Source organism: Acomys minous (assembly GCF_964271855.1).
Source record: "Acomys minous genome assembly, chromosome: 1".
Classification (NCBI taxonomy): Eukaryota; Metazoa; Chordata; class Mammalia; order Rodentia; family Muridae; genus Acomys; species Acomys minous.
This window is the reverse complement of record NC_140483.1, coordinates 56590907-56603886: the sequence shown is the minus strand read 5'-3', so window position 1 is coordinate 56603886 and position 12980 is coordinate 56590907. Positions and strand designations below refer to the sequence as shown.

The 12980-nt window shown below is 51.7% G+C and overlaps 1 protein-coding gene across 15 annotated transcripts in view; it reads left to right on the top strand.

Moving 5' to 3' along the window:
- PLEKHA6 (pleckstrin homology domain containing A6) overlaps positions 1 to 12980 on the top strand; it is a 145992-nt gene that overhangs the window by 47991 nt on the left and 85021 nt on the right. The window lies entirely within an intron of this gene.

Sequence of the window (12980 nt, the reverse complement as noted above, 5' to 3'; positions counted from 1 at the left end):
AGGCTCCTCCCTGGGAGAGACTGAGTTCCCTGAGGCCTGGCTCAAACTGCTTACCCATCTGCCCCTGCAGAGCGAAGAATCTGTGTTAAGAAAATGAAGCAGGCCGGGGTGGTGGTGGCGCACGCCTTTAATCCTCAGCACTCGGGAGGCAGAGGCAGGGGGATGGCTGTGAGTTCGAGGCCAGCCTGGTCTACAAAATGAGTCCAGGACAGCCAAGGCTACACAGAGAAACCCTGTCTCAAAAAACCAAAATAAATAAATAAAAAGAAAATAAATAAAGAAAAGAAAATGAAGCAATTACCTGCTGGGCAGAAAAGGTAGAGGCTCTTGGTGCTCTCCTGGATTTAAGTGGGCCAGAGGCTCCAGCCAGGAAGGCATCAGAGCTCATGGACTCTTAATACCCATGCTGTCTTGTTGGCTAGCCCTGTGCCTTTCCGTATGCTGGCCACTAGACGTACAAGGTGGGCCTCACTCGCTAGGGAGACAGAGGAACAGGGAGAAGGGCAACACCAGGTAGGAAAGAGAGGAGGAGCCTGAGCTGTTAGAGAGCTTGGGAGGAGAGGGCGCCTAGACAGTGAGGGAGCCTGGACACCGCTGCCTCGGCATCCCAGGAGAAGGGATGCACACGGTGAGCAAATGCAGCCTTGTAGTTCTGTCTCCCTGGGCTCCTGTCCAGAACACCCTAGAGCTGCTTGTGCTGAGAGGTTGGCCATGTGACCCACACATGTGAATGGAGAGGGCTGAGCTTCCTGTCCAGGGCACGGGAGGGGAGAAGGGGAGGGCAGCAGGAAACTAGGGAAAAGCAGAAACAGGAGGAATGGTTCTACCTCATCTTCACGCTGCAGGCGTCTCTGCCTCAGCGCAGAGCTCCAGGGTGTGAGCCATGGGGCAGGTCTTGACTCATCCCGACTGATGGGAAGAAGGGAGCCCATGGGCGTGATGAGGGAGAGTGGGCTCAGGGAGGCCAGGCTGCCCTTATGCCCAAGTCCCGAGTTTTAGCTTAGCACAGAGAAAGCTCTCTTGCAGTGAGAATGTTTGGATGGATGAAGGAGCTGAAAGAGGGGCCCCACCCTTAGGCATCCTGCAGCAAAGGTGATTGGCTAGAAATGCGCTCTGAGTTTAAACAGAGGCTGACGCAGAGCATGTGAGCACTGCTGTGTGCCTTGGTGTTGCTTTTGGCCGTCCCTGTCCCTGTCAGCACATTGCTGAAGTGCTCACTGAGTGCTGCTGGAAGGTGAGGGGGACGACTGTGCTAGAATCAGCAGAGGCGGCCCAGGGAGCCTCGTGGGTTTCTGTGCTCCCAGCCTCTTCCCTTGGGTTCCAGCCCGAGTCTCTGCTGCTCGCTTCTTTCCTAGTCTTTCCTGGTGCTTTGCATGTTGCCGGCACTGACATGAAGACAGGACTCAGTAGGCACAGGCAAAGGGAAGCTTTTTAGGCCGTGTCCCCCACCGCCTGGTCCTAAAACAGGGTAGACCTGCTCTAGGGACCAGAAGCTGGTTAGTCACTGATGCCCTCTGGTCTGCACAAGCTCAAGGACACAGTTGGAGCTGGGCACCGGTTCATCTGGCAGAAGGAGCCATGGAACTGGAGCTGCAGAGAAAGCTGGCCACTGAGGGACTGGACACAAACACTCAGCCTGCCTCAAAAGCAGCACAGAGGAAAGTTAAGTGGACCCAAGCCAGGGGCAGGCGGGCTGCTTGCACTGGACTCCAAGGGGGCGGGGGGCGCACATAGTGAAGAGCTGTGTTCACTGTGGACAAAGGGTCTACGTGCTCGTGGCAGCCTAGCTGTACTTAGCATTGACAGCCTGGCAGGGCCGGTGCTGTTTCTTCTTGTGCCCGCCTTCCAGTATCTGTTCACTGAGATCCTTGAAGGGCCAAGTGGCCACTGATGCCCAGCTCAAAGTCTATTATAGAGTTTGTACACAGCCTACTCTAATAACAACCGCCAAAAAGAACTTTCTAGAACAGCGATTCTAAACCTTCCTAATGGTGTGACCCTTTAATGATATAGTCCTCATGCTGTGCTAACCCCTGACCAGAACATTATTTTCACTGCTACTCTGTAACTGTAATTTTTTTTTACTGTTATGAATCATAATATCTGATATGCAGGATATCTGATATCCTCTGTGGAAAGATCGTTTGACTCCCAAAGGGGTCGTGACCCACAGGTTGAGAACCACTATTCTAGAGGGTTAGGCTCCTAAAAGAACCTGCAGTGTTTTCTAAAGGTCCTTGTCCTCTAGGTAAGAGCAACCCTCCCCTTTCCAGTCAGGTGTGACCTTGATACACTGTTGTATGTGGCCAGGAATTCCAGGACAGGCAGCTGGACACAAAGGCCCCCCAACTCTGGGGACAGAGTCCTAGCTGCTTCTGAGCAAGAAGGGTTCATGCGGTGCCCATTGATTCTTTATCAAACCAGAGACAATATCATATGTGAGTCATTTAACAGAGTGACCAAGTCATCTTGGTTTGTTCAGGACTTTCCTGTGTGGCGGGAACTCCCTTTAATCCCAGTAAAATGGAGACAGTCACCCACCTGTCTCGGGATTCTCCCTCAGCCAGTGCTTAGTCCGATTTCCATTTCTGTTTTGCCTACTGAAGGAAAACATGTCTCTTCACCACATATTTTCTGTCTTCCACGAGCTGACCCAACACATCTGGGCTCTTAGACAGACAGGGATGTTACCTACCCACGATGCCCCATGCAAGTCTTTCCTGTCTCCCAGGAGCATTCGGGGTAGCCGAGGCCTAGCACGGAGCAGGCTCCTGTCTGTCAGTGGCTGAATATGCCAACCGAATCTATGTGAGAGTCTCTTCTCTCCTGGTGATGCCAACTGTCCTCTGCTCATCTGGTCTCAAGTCTCCTTCTCCCAACACAGTCCCTAACCGTTGTCCACAGGTCATGTTAAAACACCAGGCTCAGAATCTACCCTTTCCAGTTTGGCACCTTAGAAACAAAGCCCTCTGCTTTGTGCTTTTGTATTTCACTCCAGATTTTTTTTTTCTTCTTCTTCTGAGTCTTAGCTCTCTTGGAGTTTCTTTTGTTGTTTTTGGTTTTGTTTTGTTTTGTTTTGTTTTGTTTTGTTTTGTAGTGCTGGGGATGGGACCTAGGGCCTTTGCCACGGAGCCGTAATCCAGTTTGTTTGGCTCCTTTCTTCATCTGACGAGTGATTCAGTTTTCTCTCCTTGGTGTCTGTTCCCTCTCTGATGGGGCCAAAGAGTGACCAGAGCTCAAGTTTCCTGTTGCCCAGCCCTGCCCTTCCCCTCTCATCCCATAAAGGGGCTATTCACACAGGCTCCTTAATTTATCCTATTTATAAACTTCTGCAGAATGTCTTTGTCCCTAGTGACAAACACTAACCTACCCTTTTTACTCCGGAGGCTCCATGACTTCAGCCTTTGTAACGCTAAAAATATCCTTCCAGCTACGCCCTTCAAGTCCACATCCCTGACTCTTCCCAGGCCTGCTTGGCTTATCACACCAGTGAGAACTGCCCTGCGAGAGACAGGCCTCAGGTAGACAGACAGTAGTGCAGGCCTCTAGGAGCTTGGCTTTGAGGGAGACACATGGAGCCCAAGGACAGCTGGATTATATTACACTATTTCAGGTTAGGAGTAGGGCATGGGGCACTCTTACTGAGCCTTGGGGGTCAGCACTGGAGTGTGTGCCTGGCCTCCTTCCATCTCAGTTACTACACGCGTGATTGGAACCCAGACATGTCTTGCGTGGCCTGCCTTACACGTGCCTGCTGGGGCCAGAGCCCAGCTCTGAAGCCCCTCTGCCCAGTTGCCACCCACACCGCACTCTGGCTGGAAGAAGTCTTTTACCTTTATTTCATCTGTTTCTTCCTTCCTTTTAGAAGACGGGTAGCCACATGGCCGTCTAACCAGGCCATCAAGGCAGAATACGCTGCCCTTAGGATGACAGCCCACACAGATACTGTGTTAGGTAGCCTCTGCCCTCTGCCATTTGTCTTTCCACAAGTCCTGTGCGGCATGTGGCGAACCCATACTGCACCTCTGTGCTAGGAATGTAGGGATGATCACAGCCAAGGCTTAGGCCTTTTACAACACCCTCTTTACCTCAGCGCACTCTGCATCTGTTCATCTGACTGGGGCAGCAGGTGGGATGTGGCCCTCACTTGGTCCCATCCATCCGAAGTTCTCATCTTCATAGTAATGGGACACAGGAGATTGGCTGTGGGAGCCGTGTGGCCTGAGCTCTATGGATGACCTCGCTGGCAAGCAGAAGGCACTTGGGCAGGCCACTTCATCTCTCTGGGCCTTGGTGTTTCTGTCTTTTCAGTGGCCTAACATCTTCTGCCTGGCCTGCATTGTAGGAGTGCCATGCAGTCAGAATGAGATGGTGACGCCTGTGTGCAAAAGCAAATGTTCAGTGTAAATCAGGCGCTTCATGGAGCAGAAAGGAGACAGTCCCTGGGAAAGCGCACCTAGGCGCAGAGCTGAGCTTCTCCTAGGAAGGGATGTGAAGATCATTGCTCTGAGCACAGGTTTCCCAAGGGCCAAGCAGTGGCACAGCAGATAACCTGGTGCGTGGCACAGGCTTCTAGTTAACGTTTGTCAAGTGGATATGTCATCCGATGGCTCCAGACCCTGTAAATGCAGAGAGGACATTAAGTTCCACAAAACACTGCAGGGTCAGATTTGGGCATAGCCAACGAGGGAGGGCTTCCTGAAAGAGGTGGCTTAGATTTGGGGCGGGAAGAATATGCATCCTTCGGGACAGTCCACCGGATGGATGGGCACGCGCAAAAACCCCAAGAACGGAGAATCTTTTCTGTGCGTTGGGGGCAGGAGTGGCCGAAAGAAAGGGATGAAGATGTGAAGATGAGTGCTACGCGGACGGGCTCTGAGGGAGGAAAACATAGAAGAGCGAGTTTGAGGAGTGGAGCTGTGGCTGGTGGCCCCCCCCCCCCCCGAGACACCATAGCATGCTTCTACTATCGGTGAGGCTCTCAGCAGCGCCCTTGGTGAAGCCACCTGACAAGCCCCCAGCCTGTGCCACACACTGACGACACTCTGAAGTGATGAAGGCTGGGATGGCAGTCTGCTGTGTCGTTCCCTCGGGGGTGGGAGCTGGCCTGGCAGTGACAGAAAAGGGTAGAATTCCCAGAAGGGACACATGGCCTTAGAGCCTGCATTTCCTCACTTTAAGCAGGAAGCCTGGGCACACGAGGCCACTCGCAGTTAAGTTGAATGATGCATCATGAGGCCAAGGGTGGTAGATAACCAGACAGACCTGAGGTCCCATGTAAGCTCCATTGCCTGTTGTGTGATTTCTAGCAACTTTCCTTAACCTCCCTGGCATCACTTTTTTTTTTTTTAAGTTGATAAAATCAAAGTGACAGAAGATTTTGCCAAAGATCTAACTAACGCAATGAGAACAGTGCGCGTGTACCCATGGTAAGGAGATAGAGCTGGTTCGTGGTTTAGTTAATTCTCAGTCTTTACCCCTTTGCTGAAAGGGCGGGCTCAGGCAGCTCTGCAGCACGCTCAAGGCATCTCCAGCTTCCTAACTGATGGGTGGGGCTGCCATGGCCGCACTGCCCTCAGCCCAAGGGTCACAGACTCCAGACCTCCCTTACTCTCCGTGTACCGTGGCAGGCACAACGTAGAAGTCTTTTAGACTTGAGAAGTGAAAGATGTAGTCGAAGCCCTTGTCACCCGATGTTTTCAGCCTAGCAGAGGAGACGGGCTCAGAAACCAAAAAGATCAGGAAGATGAGAAACAAGGGGCCTTCTGCGGAGAAGGGAAGGCTGTGTGAGAGAGTGGCGAGACTTCAGGCTGAGTCTGAGGGAAGCTGTGCAGCTCAGGTGTGAACAATAGCAGGCCCTGTGGGTGGAGGCGCGTGGCAGCCTCGGCGCCTTGGATCTGCAGGGGCCTGTGCAAGGAGGTAGAATGCTGAGAGCCTTGACTGACCCCCTCCACCCGCCCCTGCTGCTAAGGGGGCTGGATTTCATCCTGTCAAGATTGCTAAGTAGGCATGAGGCACAGTCAGCTTGCTCCCTCTTCTCTCCTGGCTCCTGCCTGTGATGCCCGTACACAGGCGAAGATCAGAGAGGCTCTGTGGTCCGCCTGAGAGCACACAGGGTATTTGCTGTGGCGTCAGAGTGAGAGTTCAGGACCTTTGGTATCGGCTTTGTGCCGCTTCTTGCCGAGACCTGTCCTGTTGGCATCACTGCTTCGGCTTCTGCTTCTGTCCTTGTGGGCAGCCATGGCCTCTGGCTAGCCCCATCCTGCCCTCTGGCCATCAAGAACAGCTTTGTTCATTTAAAGAGAAGGAGAGCCAGACTCCATCATTCCTGGCTCTTTAAATGAACAAAGCTGCTCTCTGGCACACAGAAGGAGTCACAAGATCCCCTGGACTAGGTTCCATCTTCTTTTCTAGGTGCTTGGTGCCTGGCACACGCCATTTGTGATTGAGGATTTGTTTTTCAAAAGACCAGGGAGGCTGCAGAGGGTAGAGGTCACATTCTGAAGCTCTGGAAGACGCTGATAGCCCCCTCTGCTCCTTCCCCGTCCTCCCACACCGTGCCATGGGCCTTATAACCATGGGCCTCACTGATGTGTGTGGAGCAGGGAATCGGCTTGCACTGAGGGTCATGTGGGGAGAAGCGGGCTTTTAGAAGTGGGTGACACAGAGGCTCACAGGGGCTCAGAATCCGCAGCTGCCAGGAAGTCTCCCTTTCTCCTCACCCAAGAGCAAAGCCAGGCTATTAAGTAAGGCTTTCTAGTTGCTTCTTGTAAGTAGAGCAGTCTTAGAGTGTGCCAGGGCCTTTTCTACAGGAGCCGCCTCTGGTCCAGGACTCCGCAGCAGTCTAGCTGGTGCGTCTGGTGGTTGTATTGGTGGAGTGAGGCTCCTCACATGAGAAGTTCACCCTCCCCTTGGGGGATAGAGGAGACTCTCAGGCCACTCTCTTTCTGAGTCATTCCCAACATGCAAGCCCAGAGCAGCCAATTCTTTCTTTCTTTCTTTAAAAAAAAAAAAAGATTTATTTATATTATTATGTATACAGTACTCTGCCTACATGCAAACCTGCAGAAGAGGGCATCAGATATCATTATTGATGGTTGTGAGCCACCATGTGGTTGCTGGGAATTGAACTCAGGACCTCTGGAAGAGCAGACAGTGCTTTTAACCTCTAAGCCATCTCCCCAGCCCCAGAGCAGCCATTTCTACTGGCTTGTTAGAACCACAGAGGTCACACCGCACCCTTGTTGTACCATCTGACCCACAAACACAAGCCAGGCCTCTAAGCACGCCGGACCTGAGAGGCAGAGCTCCTATGCGAGAAGCCCCAGTGGGCTCTGAGACAGTCACGTGGCAGGCACCAGGGATGCTCGGGTGCGGGGAGACTCAGCCAGGTGGAGATACTTAGGAGCTCAGCTAGAGGTGACATGCAGATAGTTGCCATATAGGAGGACGAGTGCCACTCAGAGAACTGCCTGAATAAGAATGACAGAAAAATCAAAAGAGAAAGGAGTCATGTCCTCCTTCTCTGGGGTGGGGAGAGGGAAGGAAAGGCCCATCCCCACTTACATCTCCTAGACAGTAACAATGAGAAAGTTCCTCCACTTGACTTCAGTTTCCCTGCTAAGAAGAAAAAAAAAATGTTTGAGGCCGGCCACAGAAAAAGATGCAAATGATTGCTGGGTTTGCTGACAGAGCAGATTGTTAGCTGCTGCCCATTGGGAGGGCCTGAGCGAACGAATGGCCCATAAAGCAAGCAGGATGGAGCGCCTGCTTTTCCTTCTGTTCCCAGCGCTGCCCTCTGGACTGAGGGAACAACACATCACTGCTTCAGCTGTCTCTCGCCTCCTTCCCTTCCCATCTGATATGCTGCTTGGTCAGCTAGGGTGTGGATGAACTGAGGGCCTCGTGCTGAGGGGGCAATGTGACATCGATGTGGTCAAGGTGGGGGCAAAGTGAGGGTGGCCTGAGAGATCCAGGATCACCAGGAGCTGGGAGGTGACTCAGTTCCCGTCCACTGGGAGCCTCCTGATCCTTCTTTGAGAGGCGCCCACTCTCAGAGCGGCCCTGCAAGTCCGGGACTCATGGGCTGCACGTGGGAGAAGTTGGCTGTCCCCGATGTGTCTGGACCATGGAAAAGATGAGCAGGATCAGAAAGGCCCTGCATCCTTAGGGTTTATCCTCAAGCGAAGTTCATCCTACTGCAATTAACAGAGCACTCTGTGGCCACGGCTCTGAATTGTTCATTATCTTCAACTACGGTGGAACCGTGGGCAAACTCCACACACGCCAGTTCCTGAACTCTGGCCATTAGGATATCACATTGTTTGGTTTTACAGTTGAGGACGCAGGACACTACCCCTCTCGCGGACAAGGCAACCTTGTCATCTTAGGTCCTGCTTTTCCCCCAAGAGAAGCTGGTAGCAAAGTAAAACAGGCTCCAGCCTGGTGGCTGCATCCAGATGTGAGAGGCTGAGTTCAAATCCAGGCCCCTGCTGTGCAGTAACTTCACCTCTCTGTGCTTCCATTTCCTCACTTGTAAGACCAGGCTAAGAGGTGTCTTGTGTGTGTGGGTTACTAGTGAGTTCGGAAAGCATTTAGCACTGCGCTCACCCTCTCTGTAGTCTCCTCACTTGCTCCACAGCCACCGGGCAAATCCCCGTGAAGCCTTAGCGATCTGACTACATACATGGCATTATTCCCTCACACAATGGCTTTCCATTTCCTGTCCATTTTAGGAGTAATACATCCCTGGTGATCAGGGATGCTTGGCATACCTGTGTACACGTCAAGACTGTACATCAGAAGCTTCCACACAGCGCTGGGTCAAGGCCCTTTTCAAACACTCTGTGGCTTTTGCCACAAACACTGTGTGCGCTTAAGAAGTGACAGATAGAGCTCCCTCTTAACCGAGCACAGGGCACACTCAGATTTTTCTGTCACCTCTTCTGATAAATTGAAAACTAAGGGACTGTAGAGATAGATGGCCCAAACAGTTAAGAGCACCGGCTCTTCTTCTTCGAGGCCCAGCCCTCACATGGCAGCTAACAACTATCTGTGACTGCGTCACAGGAGATCCAACATCCTTTCTGGCCTCTGCGGGCGTGAGGCACAAAAGTGGCCCAGAGACATTCGTGAAGGCAAAACACACATACGTACAAAAATTAAAAACTGAAAAAAGGTAGTGCACACCTGTAATCCCAGCGCTGAGGTAGGCAGAGGCAGAGGCAGGTGGATCTCTGTGAGTTCGAGGCCAGCCTGGTCTACATAGTGCCTTTCAGGACAGCCAGGGGCTTCACAGAGAAACCCTGTCTCAAAAAACAAACCAGAACAGGACAATGTGCCGATTATTATTTAGTGCCCTTTAGAAAGTCACTTTCTCAAGAGTCCTACAAGATGCCCTCAGACAGGGAGAAGGGGGGTTAAGAGACCCCAAGGATGATGGGCTTTAGATCTAGTGGGCGTGTCAGGCTGGGACAGCTTCAGAGACGCTCAGTGACCGTGGGATGGGACGTATCTGAAGAGCCCAGACTCTGTTGGCAGGGGAGGCTCAGGTGGCAGCTGGGATGGGCTTTTAGTCCTGAGTGGGCAGTTTCTGTACAGATCACAGGAGAAGCCTGGCTGTTGCTGGGTCCACCTTGTTCCTTGCCCTGAGGAGAGCTGAGGTATGCCTTGGCCACTGCCAGGAAGCTTCCAGAGCTGCTCTGTGAACCCAGTGGTGTCTTGTCCTTGGCACCGCATGCCTTGGGTTTAGATTAAGCTCTTGTTGAAACTAAAGAGAGAGTTAATGGAGAGAGGTGGAGAGGTGTTTGTGGCTTTGGACGTGGCTGGAAAGAGCCTCCGACCCAGGTCTATGGTTTAGGCTTTGGCTTCTGTGAGCAGCAGGTCTCCACCACGGATGATGGATGGGACTGTTGGAGAGAGAGAGAGAGATTAGGTCACAGGGTCATGCTCTTTCTCTCTTGGGTCACCATTTGGCACCTCTGTGCTTTAGCCCCAGATCAATAAAGCAGTTCCCACTCTGGGGGACAGCCACGTATGACATAAAAGAGGAAGTGAGCATGCCTCCCATCTGTCTCTCTGTTTCATAGTGTGGACTTTTCCAGGCAGGAGTGTCTGTCTGTCTGTCTGTCTGTCTGTCTGTCTGTCGTGTGGTGATGGACATTGAATCTAGCAACTTGAACATGCTAGGGTAAGCACACCACCATCAAGCCCTGAAGAATTAGAAGCCCTAGATTTGTCCCTGAGGCACTGCTTGTCCCTTGTCCCCAGTTCTGACCTAGGTACTGTCCCTTTGAGACCCCTATCTGCACCCTAGGCATCAACACAGGCATCTCTACCTCTTTAGCTCCATTGTAAGTTAGGACATAGGTAGGAAAAGACCTCAGTGCAGGGAAATAAGACACAAGGGGAGGATAAGATGTGAATCAGGGACAGCACAGGGCACGGGGCTGGCTAGATTTGGCTCACTCCATGCTTGGGATGTTCCTGGCTTGGGCTATGGAGAGTGGTAACCCAGTAAAGCCAGTCCAGTCTTTCCAATGTCCTCCTGCATTGCTGCTCATGGACTATTTCCCTCCCTTGTTTCCCGGACAAGTGTTGGAGAGAATTTGGGAAGCCTCAGTCTCAAAAAAGAAAAAGAAAAAAAAAAAAAAAAAAAAAGAAAAGAAACCTTCTCTTCACAAGGACCCTCCTCCTCCCAAGCTCCCAGAGCAAATGGGACATTCCCTTTAAAAAGTGAAATAGACAAGGCTAGCTGGCGCTACTCTCCCAAGAGGTCTCAGTAAGAGGGGAGAGTTGCTGCCCACTCCAGCCATTCCATCAATGTTCTTGAGGACACCCCACTTCCTGTGTCCTCACCCTAACATGCCAGAGTGGCAGGACAGGGCTCTGGGGCATCTAGAGAGGCCAGGCAAGGAAACAACCTCTTGCAAGGCTGTCCTGGGCCCCTTCACTTGCCCACCCAGAAGGGCTGCCAGACCCACATGTCTAGGAGCCGCAGTTAATACTGTGAGCTGCAGGAATTGCACCCTGTGGGAGTGTGAAGTCTGTGCCAGCAGATAGCAGGAGGGCAGCTCAGGACACTTCCCTGCAGTCAGGCAAACAGCGGGGACCTTTCCAGGAAGCTGGGGGAGAGAAAGAGAGAAAGTTGTCTGTGAGAGAGGAGAGAGAGGCTCCTGGGTGGCTATCAGCAGGCAGCTGGAACTGGTTTTTTGCATTTGCTGTTGATTGCCTAATTAGACACCCACCTGGTGGCTTTCCCTGCTAATGACCACAGCTCCCGGAAGATCACAGATAACATGGCGAGTTCTCAGAGATAGCCACCTGAGAATAGAACACTGGTGATTTCTCCAGCCCTCCAGGAAAGAAAGAAAAAGCTGGAGAGTTAGGGCTTATCTCCAGTAATAGCCTCCAGACCCCAGGCTAAGTAAGGTCTCTCTCCGGAAACCTGCAGGGCATCCCAGCCCCGGCGCCAGGTGAGCTGGGAAGTGCTGGGTTTGACAGGAGGCACACCATGGTGGGTGGAACCAATATCTCCCAGCACTCTGCCTCCTCCTCTGGTGTTTGAGATGCTCAAATTTAGGGTCTGGATGTTTTTGGTCTATTCCCCACCCCCCACCCCCACCCCCCGAACCAGGAAGGAGTGGATACCTCCAGAGGGCAGAACCTGGCAAGGGGCTGTGTGCTGTTCCTCACTTCCATGATTGTGAACCCGGTCTTGGGGTTGGGGGAACAGTAGCAAATGAAAGGAGTGGGCAGAGGGAGACAAGGAAACACGTTATTCAGTTTGACAGCATAGCCTGAGCGCCTTCATGTTGGGAAGCAGGAAAAGGAATAATGTTCTGTTTTATTCAATTAAACTGTGTGTGTGTGTGTGTGTGTGTGTGTGTGTGTGTGTGTGTTTTAATGTATATATTCAGGTGTGTGTGTATGCAGGTGTGTTCACTTGTGTGAGTACATGTAGGGGCAGAGGTCATTGTCCTGTGTATTCTTCAGTCACTTCTCTACATTGTTGATGATGATGACCATGATGATGACAATAATGACGACAGGGCTTTTTAATGAACTTGGAACTTGCCATTTGTTCTACTCTGGCAGACCAGCAAATCCCTGGGATCTTCCCGGTCCTATTATGACAGCACTGGGGTTAGGATTTATTTATTTATTTTATGTATATGAGTGCTCTATCTGCACATACACTTGCATGCCAGAAGAGGGCATCAGATCCCAGCACAGATGGTTGTGAGCCACCATGTGGTTGCCAGGAATTGAACTCAGGACCTCTTGGGAGAGCAGACGGACCTTTTAACCATTGAGCCACCTCTCCAGCCCCCTAAAACCCAGTTTGTTTGTTTGTTTGTTTGTTTGTTTGTTTTAATGTGGGGATCTGAACTCAGACCCTCTTGCTCCTGCCGCAAGCCACTTTACCCACTGAGCCATCTCTCCAACTCTCTTTTATTTATATACTTTAAAAAATGTAGTGTGTGTGTGTGTGTGTGTGTGTGTGTGTGTGTATTTATGTGCACCCGTGCCATATCACATGTGCAGAGGTCAGAGAATAACTTTTAGGAGTCAGTTCTTTCTTTCCACCGTGGGATCTAGGGTTAGAACTCAGTTCACAGGGCTTGGCTGCCAAGGCGCATCCTCACCAAGCCAGCTCCACGGTCCTCAAGAAACACTTCTGAGCACAGGTGTTCCCAGCTCCCAAGATGCAGTGCTTCTGTCTTTAAAAGTCCTTCGACCATTTTAGGAAGAATACTTGAAAACTCGTATTGTATTTGGCAGTTCTCACGAAGCTTTTGGTTATACACTCAATCTTACTGTTTAGTTCCAGAACTAGAAGCAACGTGCAGAAGCAAAAAAGCTTCGTGGCCATGCTCTTCAGCAATGGCTGTGCTGCATTCCAAAGCTGTGAGCCTGCTGTCCTGTACCCAGCACCTGGGCCGGTGGGCCATCATCTCTCTGCTGCTCCTGCCTTGCTA